The 13,421-nt window shown below is 53.3% G+C and overlaps 1 long non-coding RNA gene across 2 annotated transcripts in view; it reads right to left on the bottom strand.

The window, feature by feature from the left end:
* Positions 1 to 4,510: 4,510 nt before the first annotated feature.
* Positions 4,511 to 13,421, bottom strand: part of LOC121281809 — a 44,974-nt gene continuing 36,063 nt past the window's right edge. For both annotated transcript variants that reach the window (XR_005943936.1, XR_005943937.1), the window contains one exon: positions 4,511 to 4,949. This is a non-coding gene — a long non-coding RNA (uncharacterized LOC121281809). The remainder of the gene's footprint in view (positions 4,950 to 13,421) is intronic.

Raw genomic sequence — 13,421 nt, 5'->3', positions numbered from 1 at the left:
GAGGGATGTGGCGGTGTGTGTGGGGAGGGATGTGGCGGTGTGTGGGGAGGGATGTGGCGGTGTATGTGGGGAGGGATGTGGCGGCATGTGTGGGGTGGGATGTGGCGGTGTGTGGGGAGGGATGTGGCGGTGTGTGTGGGGAGGGATGTGGCGGTGTGTGTGGGGAGGGATGTGGCGGTGAGTGTGGATGTGGGTGCGTGTGTTGGGAGGGATGTGGCAGTGTGTGTGGGAGGGATGTGGCGGTGAGAGTGTGGATGTGGCGGTGTGTGTGGGGAGGGATGTGGCGGTGTGTGTGTGAATGTGGCGGTGTGTGTGTGAATGTGGCGGTGTGTGTGGGGGGGGATGTGGCGGTGTGTGGGGGGGATGTGGCGGTGTGTGTGGGGGGGGATGTGGCGGTGTGTGGGGGGGATGTGGCGGTGTGTAGGGGGGATGTGGCGGTGTGTGTGGGGGGGGGATGTGGCGGTGTGTGTGGGGGGGGATGTGGCGGTGTGTGTGGGGCGGGGATGTGGCGGTGTGTGTGGGGGGGGGGACGTGGCAGTGTGTGTGGGGGGGGATGTGGCGGTGTGTGTGGGGGAGATGTGGCAGAGTGTGTGGATGTGGCGGTGTGTGTGGGGGGGGATGTGGCGGTGTGTGTGTGGATGTGGGTGTGTGGGGGGGGATGTGGGTGTGTGTGGGGGGGATGTGGCGGTGTGTTGGGGGGGATATGGGGGTGTGTGTGGGGGGGATGTGGGGGTGTGTGTGGGGAGAATGTGGGGGTGTGTGGAGGGGATGTGGGTGTGTGTGGGGGGGATGTGGGGGTGTGTGTGGGGGGAATGTGGGGGTGTTTGGGGGGTATGTGGGTGTGTTGGGGGGGATGTGGGGGTTGTGTGGGGAGGGATGTGGCGGTGTGTGTGGGGAGGGATGTGGCGGTGTGTGGGGAGGGATGTGGCGGTGTATGTGGGGAGGGATGTGGCGGTGTGTGTGGGGTGGGATGTGGCGGTGTGTGGGGAGGGTTGTGGCGGTGTGTGTGGGGAGGGATGTGGCGGTGTGTGTGGGAGGGATGTGGTGGTGAGAGTGTGGATGTGGCGGTGTGTGTGGGGAGGGATGTGGTGGTGTGTGTGTGAATGTGGCGGTGTGTGTGGGGATGTGGTGGTGTGTGTGGGGATGTGGCGGTGTGTGTGTGAATGTGGTGGTGTGTGTGGGGAGGGATGTGGCAGTGTGTGTGTGGGGATGTGGCGGTGTGTGTGGGGAGGGATGTGGGGGTGTGTGTGGATGTGGCGGTGTGTGTGGGGGGGATGTGGGGGTGTGTGTGGGGGGGACGTGGCAGTGTGTGTGGGGGGGGATGTGGCATTATGTGTGGGGGGGGATGTGGCGGTGTGTGGGGGGGATGTGGCGGTGTGTGTGGTGGGGGGATGTGGGGGTGTGTGTGGGGGGGGATGTGGCGGTGTGTGTGTGTGGATGTGGGTGAGTGTGTGTGGATGTGGGTGTGTGTGGGGGGGATGTGGGTGTGTGTGTGGATGTGGGTGTGTGTGGGGGGGATGTGGGTGTGTGTGTGGATGTGGGTGTGTGTGTGGATGTGGGTGTGTGGGGTGGATGTGGTGGTGTGTGTGGGGGGGAATGTGGCGGTGTGTGTGTGTGGATGTGGGTGAGTGTGTGTGGATGTGGGTGTGTGTGGGGGGGATGTGGGTGTTTGTGTGGATGTGGGTGTGTGTGTGTGGATGTGGGTGTGTGTGTGGATGTGGGTGTGTGTGTGGATGTGGGTGTGTGGGGTGGATGTGGCGGTGTGTGTGGGGGGGGATGTGGCGGTGTGTGGGGAGGGATGTGGCGGTGTGTGTGGGGAGGGATGTGGGTGTGTGTGGGGGGGGGATGTGGCGGTATGTTGGGGGGGATATGGGGGTATGTGTGGGGGGGATGTGGGGGTGTGTGTGGGGAGAATGTGGGGGTATGTGGAGGGGATGTGGGTGTGTGTGGGGGGGATGTGGGGGTGTGTGTGGGGGGAATGTGGGGGTGTTTGGGGGGTATGTGGGTGTGTTGGGGGGATGTGGGGATTGTGTGGGGAGGGATGTGGCGGTGTGTGTGGGGAGGGATGTGGCGGTGTGTGGGGAGGGATGTGGCGGTGTATGTGGGGAGGGATGTGGCGGTGTGTGTGGGGTGGGATGTGGCAGTGTGTGGGGAGGGATGTGGCAGTGTGTGTGGGGAGGGATGTGGCGGTGTGTGTGGGGAGGGATGTGGCGGTGAGTGTGGATGTGGGTACGTGTGTTGGGAGGGATGTGGCAGTGTGTGTGGGAGGGATGTGGCGGTGAGAGTGTGGATGTGGCGGTGTGTGTGGGGAGGGATGTGGCGGTGTGTGTGTGAATGTGGCGGTGTGTGTGGGGATGTGGTGGTGTGTGTGGGGATGTGGCGGTGTGTGTGTGAATGTGGCGGTGTGTGTGGGGAGGGATGTGGCAGTGTGTGTGTGGGGATGTGGTGGTGTGTGTGGGGATGTGGCGGTGTGTGTGGGGAGGGATGTGGCGGTGTGTGTGGGGAGGGATGTGGGGGTGTGTGTGGATGTGGCGGTGTGTGTGGGGGGGGATGTGGGGGTGTGTGTGGGGGGGACGTGGCAGTGTGTGTGGGGGGGGATGTGGCGGTGTGTGGGGGGGGATGTGGCGGTGTGTGTGGGGGGGGATGTGGCGGTGTGTGGGGGGGATGTGGCGGTGTGTGTGGATGTGGCGGTGTGTGTGGGGGGGATGTGGCGGTGTGTGTGGGGGGGGATGTGGCGGTGTGTGTGGGGGGGGATGTGGCGGTGTGTGTGGGGGGGGATGTGGCGGTGCGTGGGGGGGATGTGGCGGTGTGTGGGGGGGGGATGTGGCAGTGTGTGGGGGGGGGATGTGGCGGTGTGTAGGGGGCATGTGGCGGTGTGTGTGTGGGGGATGTGGCGGTGTGTGGGGGGGATGTGGCGGTGTGTGTGGGGGGGGATGTGGCGGTGTGTGTGGGGGGGATGTTGCGGTGTGTGGGGGGGTTGTGGTGGTGTGTGTGGGGGGGATGTGGCGGTGTGTGTGGGGGGGATGTGGCGGTGTGTAGGCGGAATGTGGCGGTGTGTGTGGGGGTGGATGTGGCGGTGTGTGTGGGGGGGATGTGGCGGTGTGTGGGGGGGATGTGGTGGTGTGTGTGGGGGGGATGTGGCGGCGTGTGGGGGGGGATGTGGCGGTGTGTGGGGGGGATGTGGCGGTGTGTGTGGGGGGGATGTGGCGGTGTGTGTGGGGGGGATGTGGCGGTGTGTAGGGGGGATGTGGCGGTGTGTGTGTGGGAGGATGTGGCGGTGTGTGTGGGGGGGATGTGGCGGTGTTTGTGGGGAGGGATGTGGCGGTGTGTATGAATGTGGCGGTGTGTGGGGGGATGTGGCAGTGTGTGTGTGGGGGATGTGGCGGTGTGTGTGGATCTGGTGGTGTGTGGGAGGGATGTGGCGGTATGTGTGGGGAGGGATGTGGCGGTGTGTGGGGGGATGTGGCGGTGTGTGTGGGGGGATGTGGCGGTGTGTGTGGGGGGGATGTGGCGGTGTGTGTGGATGTGGCAGTGTGTGTGGGGGATGTCGCGGTGTGTGGGGGTGATGTGGCGGTGTGTGGGGAGGGATGTGGCGGTGTGTGTGTGGATGTGGCAGTGTGTGTGGGGAGGGATGTGGCGGTGTGTGTGGGGGGGATGTGGCGGTGTGTGTGAATGTGGCGGTGTGTGGGGAGGGATGTGGCGGTGTGTGTGGGGAGGGATGTGGCGGTGTGTGGGGGGAGGGATGTGGCGGTGTTTGTGGGGGGGATGTGGCAGTGTGTGTGGATGTGGCGGTGTGTGGGGAGGGATGTGGCGGTGTGTGTGGGGAGGGATGTGGCGGTGTGTGTGGGGGGGATGTGGCGGTGTGTGTGGGGGGGATGTGGCAGTGTGTGTGGATGTGGCGGTGTGTGGGGAGGGATGTGGAGGTGTGTGTGGGGAGGGATGTGGCGGTGTGTGGGGAGGGATGTGGCGGTATGTGTGGGGAGGGATGTGGCGGTGTGTGTGAATGTGGCGGTGTGTGTGGATGTGGCGGTGTGTGTGAATGTGGCGGTGTGTGGGGAGGGATGTGGCGGTGTGTGTGAATGTGGCGGTGTGTGGGGAGGGATGTGGCGGTGTGTGTGGGGGGATGTGGCGGTGTGTGGGAGGGATGTGGCGGTGTGTGTGGGGAGGGATGTGGCGGTGTGTGTGGATGTGGCGGTGTTTAGGGGGGATGTGGTGGTGAGTGTGTGGATGTCGAGGTGTTTGGGGAGGGATGTGGCGGTGTGTGGCTGCGCATGTGGGTGTGGGTGTTGTTTTGACCAGTCCCCGGGAAAGTTTGCCCCAATTTGTTATGATCTCAGATGAGATACCCCAGGCTCCCTCTCTTTATTCAACCCCTTCCGTTGGCTGTGACAAGGTTAATTTAAAAAGGATCCCTTCCCTCGTGGATACCTTTTCCCAATCCAAATGTGCTTACGCTTTAAAAGGAGCTAATTTAACCAGGCTTTGTTGAGTAAAAGAAAGAGTGAGTTTATTAGCTACTAAAAGGTGAGAAAAAAATAATAAAACCACAACACACATACAAACAGATTAGAAATGCGAAGTGGATCCAGAAATAAAAGTTAAAAATGATATACAAATCAGTCTTTAGCTTGTCCGCGAGGAGTGGATGGTGAAACATTGCGGCTGTTAAGCTGGGTGATTCCGGTAGCGCTGACTTTGGCAGTTGAACAGTTGGTTTGGAGATTCTTGGTTCTGCAGGTTAGCTGAAAGGAGTTGTCCTGTTTGCATTTTGGCAATGGCTTTTCTGACTTGTGACTTGCTTCCAGCAATCAGAGAGACTTTTTTATCTGCGAGCGCAGGGATGCTCAATTGATGTTCTTCAGCTGTGACCTTCAAGCACAGACTAATGCCAGACTAGCACATGGAGACCAGGGTTGCAGTTGGCTTTTAACCCTGTTCCTTATGTATTCCTGGAAGGGAAAAACAAACATGTCTTTTGCCCAGAAACTGCTTTCTTTCAACTCAGATCACGTCCACGGTCTAGGATTTAACTCAACAGGAGATGATTTCTGCTGAGAAGGTATTCACCAAAGGTCACTACACAAAATAAGGGCTATATTTATGTTATCAGTAAATTTGACAACCGTACATTCAGAACTTTCTTCCAAATCACTGATATAGATTGTAAATAGTTGAGGCTACAGCACTGATCCCTGTGGTACTCCACTGGTTACATCATCCCAGCCTGAAAATGACCCATGTATCACCACTTTTTGTTTCCTGTTGCTAACCAATCCTCTATCCATGCTAATATGTTACTCCCTAAGCCCTGAGCTCTTATTTTGTGTAGAGACATTTGATGTGGCACCTTGTCAATGCCTTAGGACTGGGGGAGTCACAGATAGGGAGATGCAAAGTCAGAGAATAATTTATAAAGAGCATTGATGTTTTTGAATGTGGTAAACAGGGAACAGGGAGCCAATGGAGTTTGTCATGAAAGGGATATTTTTGCACTCGGCAAAGGTGGGTACCACTGTGTAGTCACTGCAAAGCAGCACTCGCAAGAGCATCAAGCCTTGTAACTGTGTGAGTGCAGAGGGCTGTCAGACAGGAGTTTGGGTTGCAGGGCTCAGTGTCAGATGGAACTTGTAGACTGAATGCGTGGGAGCCACTTTGTGCTTTGAATATTGTACCTAGGGTAGTGTGAGGGAGGTCTCAGGAGCTGTCACAGACAGGCATGCTCATGAAGTGGTTATACACCCATTGGGATGACACTTAATCATTCTGTCTGTCTGCCTGCAGGTCAGTGGACATACAGCGCTAAGGTCTGAAAGATTGTTGAGAAAAGAGGTTGTGGATGACCACCAGCTAATTCTTTTTGTTCTCCACCGCAGGTCCTCGCAGCAAGTCCAAGAAGAGGTGACAGCCTATCCTTAGCTGCACCTCCACTCACACCTCAACCACCATCCCTGAGGGTGATGACTCAGAATCTTCCAAGGAGGCACCAACATGGCGTTCACCCTCACCCTCCAGCAGTGCAGAGACGTTGACCTAGGTGGGCACACATTCTAGAGTAGGCTCGGGGTTCAATCTGCTGAGCACATCACTGACACATGCCTATTGCTGATGGAGGAAGTGGGAGCTGAGGTGTCTGACACTCAGAGGGCAGCTGGAGACCAGGCCTCTGTTCAGCCCCATGCAGATAATGAGCCTCTGGCCTCAGCCCTAAGAGACCTGTTGGATATGCAGAGACAGGCAGGGGGACATCAAGCAAAGAAGCCATGCGCAGGCTGGACCAAAGGCTGGAGGAGTCTGAACACGTTCTGTCTGTTATCGTGGCTCTGGCACTTTACTGCCTTCATGGAGAGCCAGGTTCAGGGGAGTGCACGGTGACTGCTGGATAGGTGCTTGGACCTCCACTCCATTGCACTAGCCATGGACGCAGTGCGGCAATGGCTAGGTGGGAGGGAGGTGAGGCACTTCGAACCCCCCCTCCAGGTACCCCTTCTCCTCGAGGAGTCAGGAGGTAACATTGTGCACCGACAGGGAGGAGGAACACCTGGAGATTCATCCCAGGCCACTTCAAGGGTGCCCTGCCGCTCAACCTTTATGGTGTCACATCACCAGTAGTGGCATCTCTGGCTATGCCGACATGTACAGGCTTAAACCTTGCACAGCATTTGTGAAGTCGGGAGCTTGCAATGCATCTGGTAATTATCCAAATGTTTTTACACAGAGAATCAGAGTTTCCAGCAGAATGCATCTGGTAACCCAGCAGGTAGTGTTCACCCTCTGGGGCTGCTGTGGAAGAAGAGTCTGCAGTCGAGTCATTGCATGTCTTGCTGTTGTCTGCATGACAGAGCTCTTTGCAAAGCATTGCCCCTATTTGAAGAATATGTCAGTGAGACATCAGTGTATCCTTGCCAAATTACAACTGCATGAGGCATCCATGTGTATGTCCTCGGCCCAACCATCTTCAGCTGCTTCATCAATGACCTTCCTTCCATCATAAGGTCAGAAGTGGGGATGTTCGCTGATGATTGCACAATATTCAGCATCATTCACGACTCCTCAGACACTGAAGCAGTCCATGTCCAAATGCAGCAAGACCTGGACAATATCCAGGCTTGGGCTGACAAGTGGCAAATAACATTCGTGCCACACAAGTGCCAGACAATGGCCATCTCCAACAAGAGAAAATCTAACCATCGCCCCTTGACATTCAATGTCATCACCATCATTGAATCCCCCACTATCAACATCCTGGGGTTACCACTGACCAGAAACTGAACTGGACCAGCCATATAAATACTATGGCTACAGGAGCAGGTCAGAGGCTGAGAATCCTGTGGCGAGTAACTCATCTCCTGGCACCTGGAGCCTGTCCACCATCTACAAAGCACCAGTCAGGAATATGATGGAATATTCTCCACTTGCCTGGATGAGTGCAGCTCCAACAACACTCAAGAAGCTTGAAGCCATCCAGGACAAAGCAACCAGCTTGACTGGCACCCCATCCACAAACATTCACTCCCTCCACCACTGACAAACAGTGACAGCAGTGTGTACCATCTACAAGATGCACTGCAGGAACTCACCAAGGCTCCTTAGGCAGCACCTTCCAAACCCATGACCACTACCATCTAGAAGGACAAGAGCAGGAGATACATGGGAACACCACTACCAAGTTCCCCTCCAAGCCACTCACCATCCTGACTTGGAAACATATTACTGTTCCTTCACTGTCGCTGGGTCAAAATCCTGGAACTCCTTTCCTAACAGCCCTGTGGGTGTACCTACACCACATGGACAGCAGCGGTTCAGGAAGGCAGCTCACCACCACCTTCTCAAGGGCAGTTAGGGATGGGCGATAAATGCTGGCCTAGCCAGCGATGCCCACATCTCATGAATGGATATTTTAAGAATCCAATGTAGCAAGCCTATGTACTTGCTTGCGCCAAGGGTCTGCCGCATTTTTCCTTCCAGGTGCCCATGCCCACGGGAGTGTGCAGTGTCGTACAGACAGTGTCTGGGTCCTGTTGGCACTGATGCCACAATGTTGTCTGAGCAGCACATTTAGCGCAACTGGAGATCAGCATCATTTCCAAGTGGCCCATACACAGGATCACAATACCTGCCATTTTACCTTAAAGTGTAAAATTTAATGCAGCCACCAGAACAAATGCAATGAAACAAAAATGTATGTGCCCATGAGGGAACCCCAGGTTATCATCCCCAACAGAAGATGATAACCCATAGTGGCGTAGAGATTTTGCGGTGCCTCATTCGGTCTGGAATCTGGCGGCAATGAGGTTTTCAGAGACCTGTCTGCCTGCCACCTCGCACCATTGTCCTGGCATCCACCACCGCATCCGCACCATCCACTCCTTCATCAGCAGCAGTGTCTTGCCCTTTCTCCTGGCTCCTTTATCACCCCCTCTGCAAATCCCTGCCCTCTGAGCAAGGTTGTGCAGGGTGCAGCAGGCCACAATAACCCTGGACACACTTTCTGGTGAGTGCTGTAGCGCTCCACCGGAGCAATGGAACCTCATCTGTAGCTGTCCGATAGTCTGTTCTATTGTTGAGGCGTAGGCTGCTCTGTACCTCTCCTCGGCTGCGGTTTGCGGGTTCTGCACTGGTGTCATCAGCCAGGTTTTGGGCAGGGAACCCCTGTCACCAAGGTTCTAACCCTGTGGGTAATGAGGTGGAGCCACTACTTGACGCCTGTGAATTGGTGGGGATGTAGAAATCATGAGAACTCTCTGGGTAGCGCACACACACCTGACAGATTTGTTTCCTGTGATAACAGACCAGTTGTACGTTCAGAGAGTGCAAACCCTTTCTGTTAATGAACGCAGTTGGCTGATCCCTGGGAACTCTCCGTACCACATGTGCGTAGTCAATAGCTCCTTGTACTTGTGGGGAAACCTGTGATGGCAGCAAATCCCACAGCTCTGGCTGCCTGTCTCTCAGGGCCAGGAGTGAGTTTTACAAAAACCATTTGCTCTTCTGACCAGGGCACTTGTCACCTCCCTGATGCATTTGTGTGTAGCAGACTGCGGTATTGCACACACGTCCTTAGCAGAGCCCTGGAAAGAGCCAGTGGCAAAAGAGTTCGATGCCACGATCACTTTCAATGCTACTGGCATTGGACTGCTTCCCATCCTTGAAGGTACGGAGCAGCTGGCATATGTGAATGATGGCATTCCGTGGCATCGTCAGCCACCTCTGGCAATGTCTCTCAGACATCTGCAGGTAGCTGCACAGCCGTGCTGTATATATTCAATTCCACGCCAATGCTCACCATCGCGCTGGCCCCTGGTTTCCAGCATTCTGCGCTGCCTGACCTTCTGCTGCCTCTCCCGGTTGATGCTCTGGCTGCTGCTCAGCCCAGCCCTAGGCCCCACCCTCAGGTTGGCCCCTCCACACCTGCACCAGAGCTAGCAGAAGCGTTGGGTTGACTTGACCCATCATCCTGTCTGCCTGAGGTTATCTGTGAAGAAATTGCAGGGATGGTTCTGGTCAGCATACTCCTTGAGGCCTGCCCTCCTTTCCTGAGCTTTTTTGACCAACGGGCAGCCCTATACTCAGCATCAGGCTAATTCATGATTGTGCAGGCTCCCTCAATCATTATTGAGCTTCCCATCATCAACCTCAATCCGCGATCCAACACCCTTGCCTTGCCCTCAGGTAAATTCCACCCATTCCCCTTATCAGCCATGGCCACCTATCAGGGAACCTCAAGCTTCCCCATGGCTCAGTGGTACATGCACCCCACTACCCCACTGCTGACAACACCCACCCCCCCCCCCACCCCCCACCCCGGAAACCTCAACCTGTCAACCATTCTTGGCACGACCTCCCATCATCCTTGAGCTCCCCCTCAGTTACCCAGGGAGGGATGGCGAGGGCGCAGAGATGTGAGGATGAGGGAAGGGCCTAACGTCATGGGTGTGGTGATCATGTTGTTGTTTCGGGGAGGGACTTTCCAGGCAGGGATAGCCGGAGAGAGCTGGTCGTAAAGGGAGCAGTCAGTTTTGTCAAAGGCGGGGCCTGGGGATTGAACTGAGGGTACCGGCCAGCGGAGGGGACAGTCACAATCAGAGAGGGAAGTGGGATGTGGTGGGGGGGGGAAGCTCCAGGGTGACTTATGAGCATCGGGTGGTCTAACAGGGGACGCCATGAATCGTATGGTACAGGGTAGCACAGAAAACAGGAGGGGTCAGGGACAGGGTGGGCAAGGGATGGTAACAGCCTCCTTTCCTGCCTCAGACTGTCCCCCTCCTTGCCCTGAACAGCCCTGGCCCAATGCCTTTTGCCTGCCACCAGCCAATCTTAATCATCGCCTGGCACAGATCAACGCTCCCCAAAGAGGAAAACGCCCTGGTTCCTCACTCCAGCTCCAGCAAGTGCCCGACTTCAGCTGCTGCACGCCACATGAACCTGAAGACGTTTTTTTTTTTTCGCTTGCGTAGAAGTCAATTTGAAAGGTGCACTGAATTCTGGCAAGATTGCTTTTTAACAAGCATGCACGACATGCAGATACATGCAAAAGTGTTTCTCAATGTTCACCGTCAGGAAGTGCGACTCACATTAAAATTCAGAGTAATTAATACTGTAGTTTCATCCCACTGTCGAGAAGCTGATTTTTGGGCTCCTGTGCAATTAAGCTCCACGCCCCCCACCCCCGTCTGCCTTGCTTTACCCTCCCGGAGCAGCACCACATTCTACCCCAGTGATTTAGACAGATTAAGCGAGTGGGCAAAAACTTGGCAGATGGAATATCATGTGGGAAAAAGTGAACTTGGCCACATTGGTAGGAAGAATAGAAAAGTAGCATATTATTTAAATGGAGAGGGATTGCAGGACTCTTGAGGTACAGAGGGATTTGGGTGTCCTGGTACATGAATTGCAAAAGCTTAATATGCAGGTACCGCAAGCGATTGGGAAGGTTAATGGAATGTTGTCCTTTATTGCAAGGGGAATGGAATATAAAACAAAGGAAAAAAAAATAAAAGCAAAATCCTGCAGATGCTGGAAATCTAGAACAAAAACAAAAATACCTGGAAAAACTCAGCAGGTCTGACAGCATCTGCGGAGAGGGATACAGTTGATGTTTTGAGTCCGTATGACCAAGGAAGCTTTGCTCCAGCTGTACAGGGCATTGGTGAGACCATATCTGGAGTACTGTGTAGAGTTTTGGTCTCCTGATTTAAGAAAGGATATAATTCTATATGAAGCAATGCAGAGAATGTTTACTCAACTGACTCCTGGGATGAAGATGTTGTCTTATGAGAAAAGGATGAACGGGTTGGGGCTGTATCCATTGGAGTTTAGAAGAATAAGAGGTGATCTTACTGAAACATATAAGATCCTGAGGGGACTTAACAGGGTGGATGCTGAGAGAATGTTTTCCCTTGTGGGAGAGACTAGAACTATGGGACGTATTTTTTAAATGTTTAAACACAGTTTAAGATGGAGATGAGGAGAATTTTCTTCCTCAGTCTGTAGAATTCTCTTCACCAGAGCACAGCGGACGCAGGGTCATTGAGTATGTTTAAGGCTGAGTTAGATAGATTCTTGACAACAAAGTCGTCAAAGGGTAAAGGGGGGTAGACTGGCAAATGGATTGAGGCCACAATGGGATCAGCCATGAATTTATTGAATGGCAGAACAGGCTCAAGGGGCCAAATGGCTGACTCCTGCCCCTAATTTTTATGTTCATATGAGGAGTTGAGCAAAATTGAGAACTTGAATTCCCCTCCACCTAATCCTGCCCATTTCAAAACAAAACTACATTCATGTAAAGTGAAAGAAATAAATACTTAAACAGATAAGAAGTTTTATCATAGTGAAACATCAGAGTGTTTTGTACTATAAATTTACTTTTAGAGAATCACTGTACACATAATCAAGTTCCTTTGTGCTCAAAGCAACTGTAAATGTCAATTCATTCCTTCATGAGTGAAACACAAATGAGTTCCAAGTTCCCTTTGAACTGTCCAAACCTGCCGTAATGCATCAGGTTTCCCTTAAGTAGATTATTTGGAGCGGTTTTTGAAATTCAAGCAGAGCGCAGTTGATAAATAGAAGTTGAAATTGAATAAGATTACAGGAGACCTCTTGTAGCTTATCAGCTCGAGGCAGACGTGGAGTTGAAGCCTGGTGACTTCATTTCAGCTCGGAGTCAGCACACGACGGCCCTTGTGTCATTAGAAATTTCAGCAAAACAGGAAATCCTGTTATTAGGCAAGTGACTGATCCGTAGCATAAAAGATAGCGGGGAATGTATTATCTGACCAGCTTGCAAAGGGGATTTTTTTTTCACTCCTCTTGATGTACAGGCTTGTACTCCTGTTGTTAGCTTTGGTTTTATTGATCTCTCTCTGCTAAAGACTCAAAAGTAGAGCATACAAGTCAGGAATGATTGGGGTTTCCTACTGTAGAAGTCCAGATAGTCTGGACATTTGTGATGTTCAAGCTTAAAATGTAATTGGTGCTGGGTACATCCTACCCACAAAGCCCATTGGAGGAAGGGCACAGTCACATAGTGGTTATGTTACTAGACTAGAAATCCAGAAACCTGGACTAATGACCACCAAAGCAGCGGGGGATTTTGAATTCAATCAATTTAATAATCTGCAAGAAAGCTAGCATTAGTAATGACAACTAAGAAATGACTGGATTGCTGTAAACATCCATCTCGTTCACTAGTCTTTAGGGAAAGAGATCTGCCATCCTTACTTGGTCTGGCTGACATGTGACTCCAAGCTCACAACGATGGGGTTGAGTCTTAATTGCCCTCTGAAATGGCCTAGCAAGCCGCTTAGTTGTCAAGGAGACAGTTCACCAGCACCTTTCTACAGGCAATTCGGAATGGGCAATAAATGTTGACTTTGCCTTGCCAGCGACACCCACATCCAGTAAACGAATAAATAAAAATGGCAAGACATCATGGATGGACCCAGGGGGCAATATTGTTTCAAACTGGGGAGCTAGATTCCTTCCAGAGGTGAGTTACACTGGGAGCAGCTGTAACCCTTTTACTAGACTGGAGCAAGAGACAGATCTGTGCCTAATACACAAAGGAGCAACAGTCAAAACAAGTTTAAGGTGGTAGCAATGAATAGAGTCATACCCATTTACAGAAGGTCTGTATTCATTCCCCAAGAGCTGGTAGGGAGGAGCAGGTTGGGTTGGGGTGGGTTGAGGGTGGGGGTGATGGTGTGTGTGGGGGTGCATGGTTTGCAGTTGTTACTTATGTAATTTGGCCCCAGTTGGAATCTTGTGCAACAATTACACTGAAGAAATTTCTGCTGAAACCCAATCAGCATAGTGACTGCTAACATCAACTCTACTACAGGCTAATGAGTATTGGGTGAAAATGTAAAGTCCACCCTACCATCATGGATGATATTTCTGACAAAGCCTCCATTGGCTAG

Source organism: Carcharodon carcharias, chromosome 9 (assembly GCF_017639515.1).
Source record: "Carcharodon carcharias isolate sCarCar2 chromosome 9, sCarCar2.pri, whole genome shotgun sequence".
NCBI lineage: Eukaryota > Metazoa > Chordata > Chondrichthyes > Lamniformes > Lamnidae > Carcharodon > Carcharodon carcharias.
The sequence above is the reverse complement of the archived record's forward strand: the minus strand, read 5'-3'. Positions and strand labels throughout refer to the sequence as shown.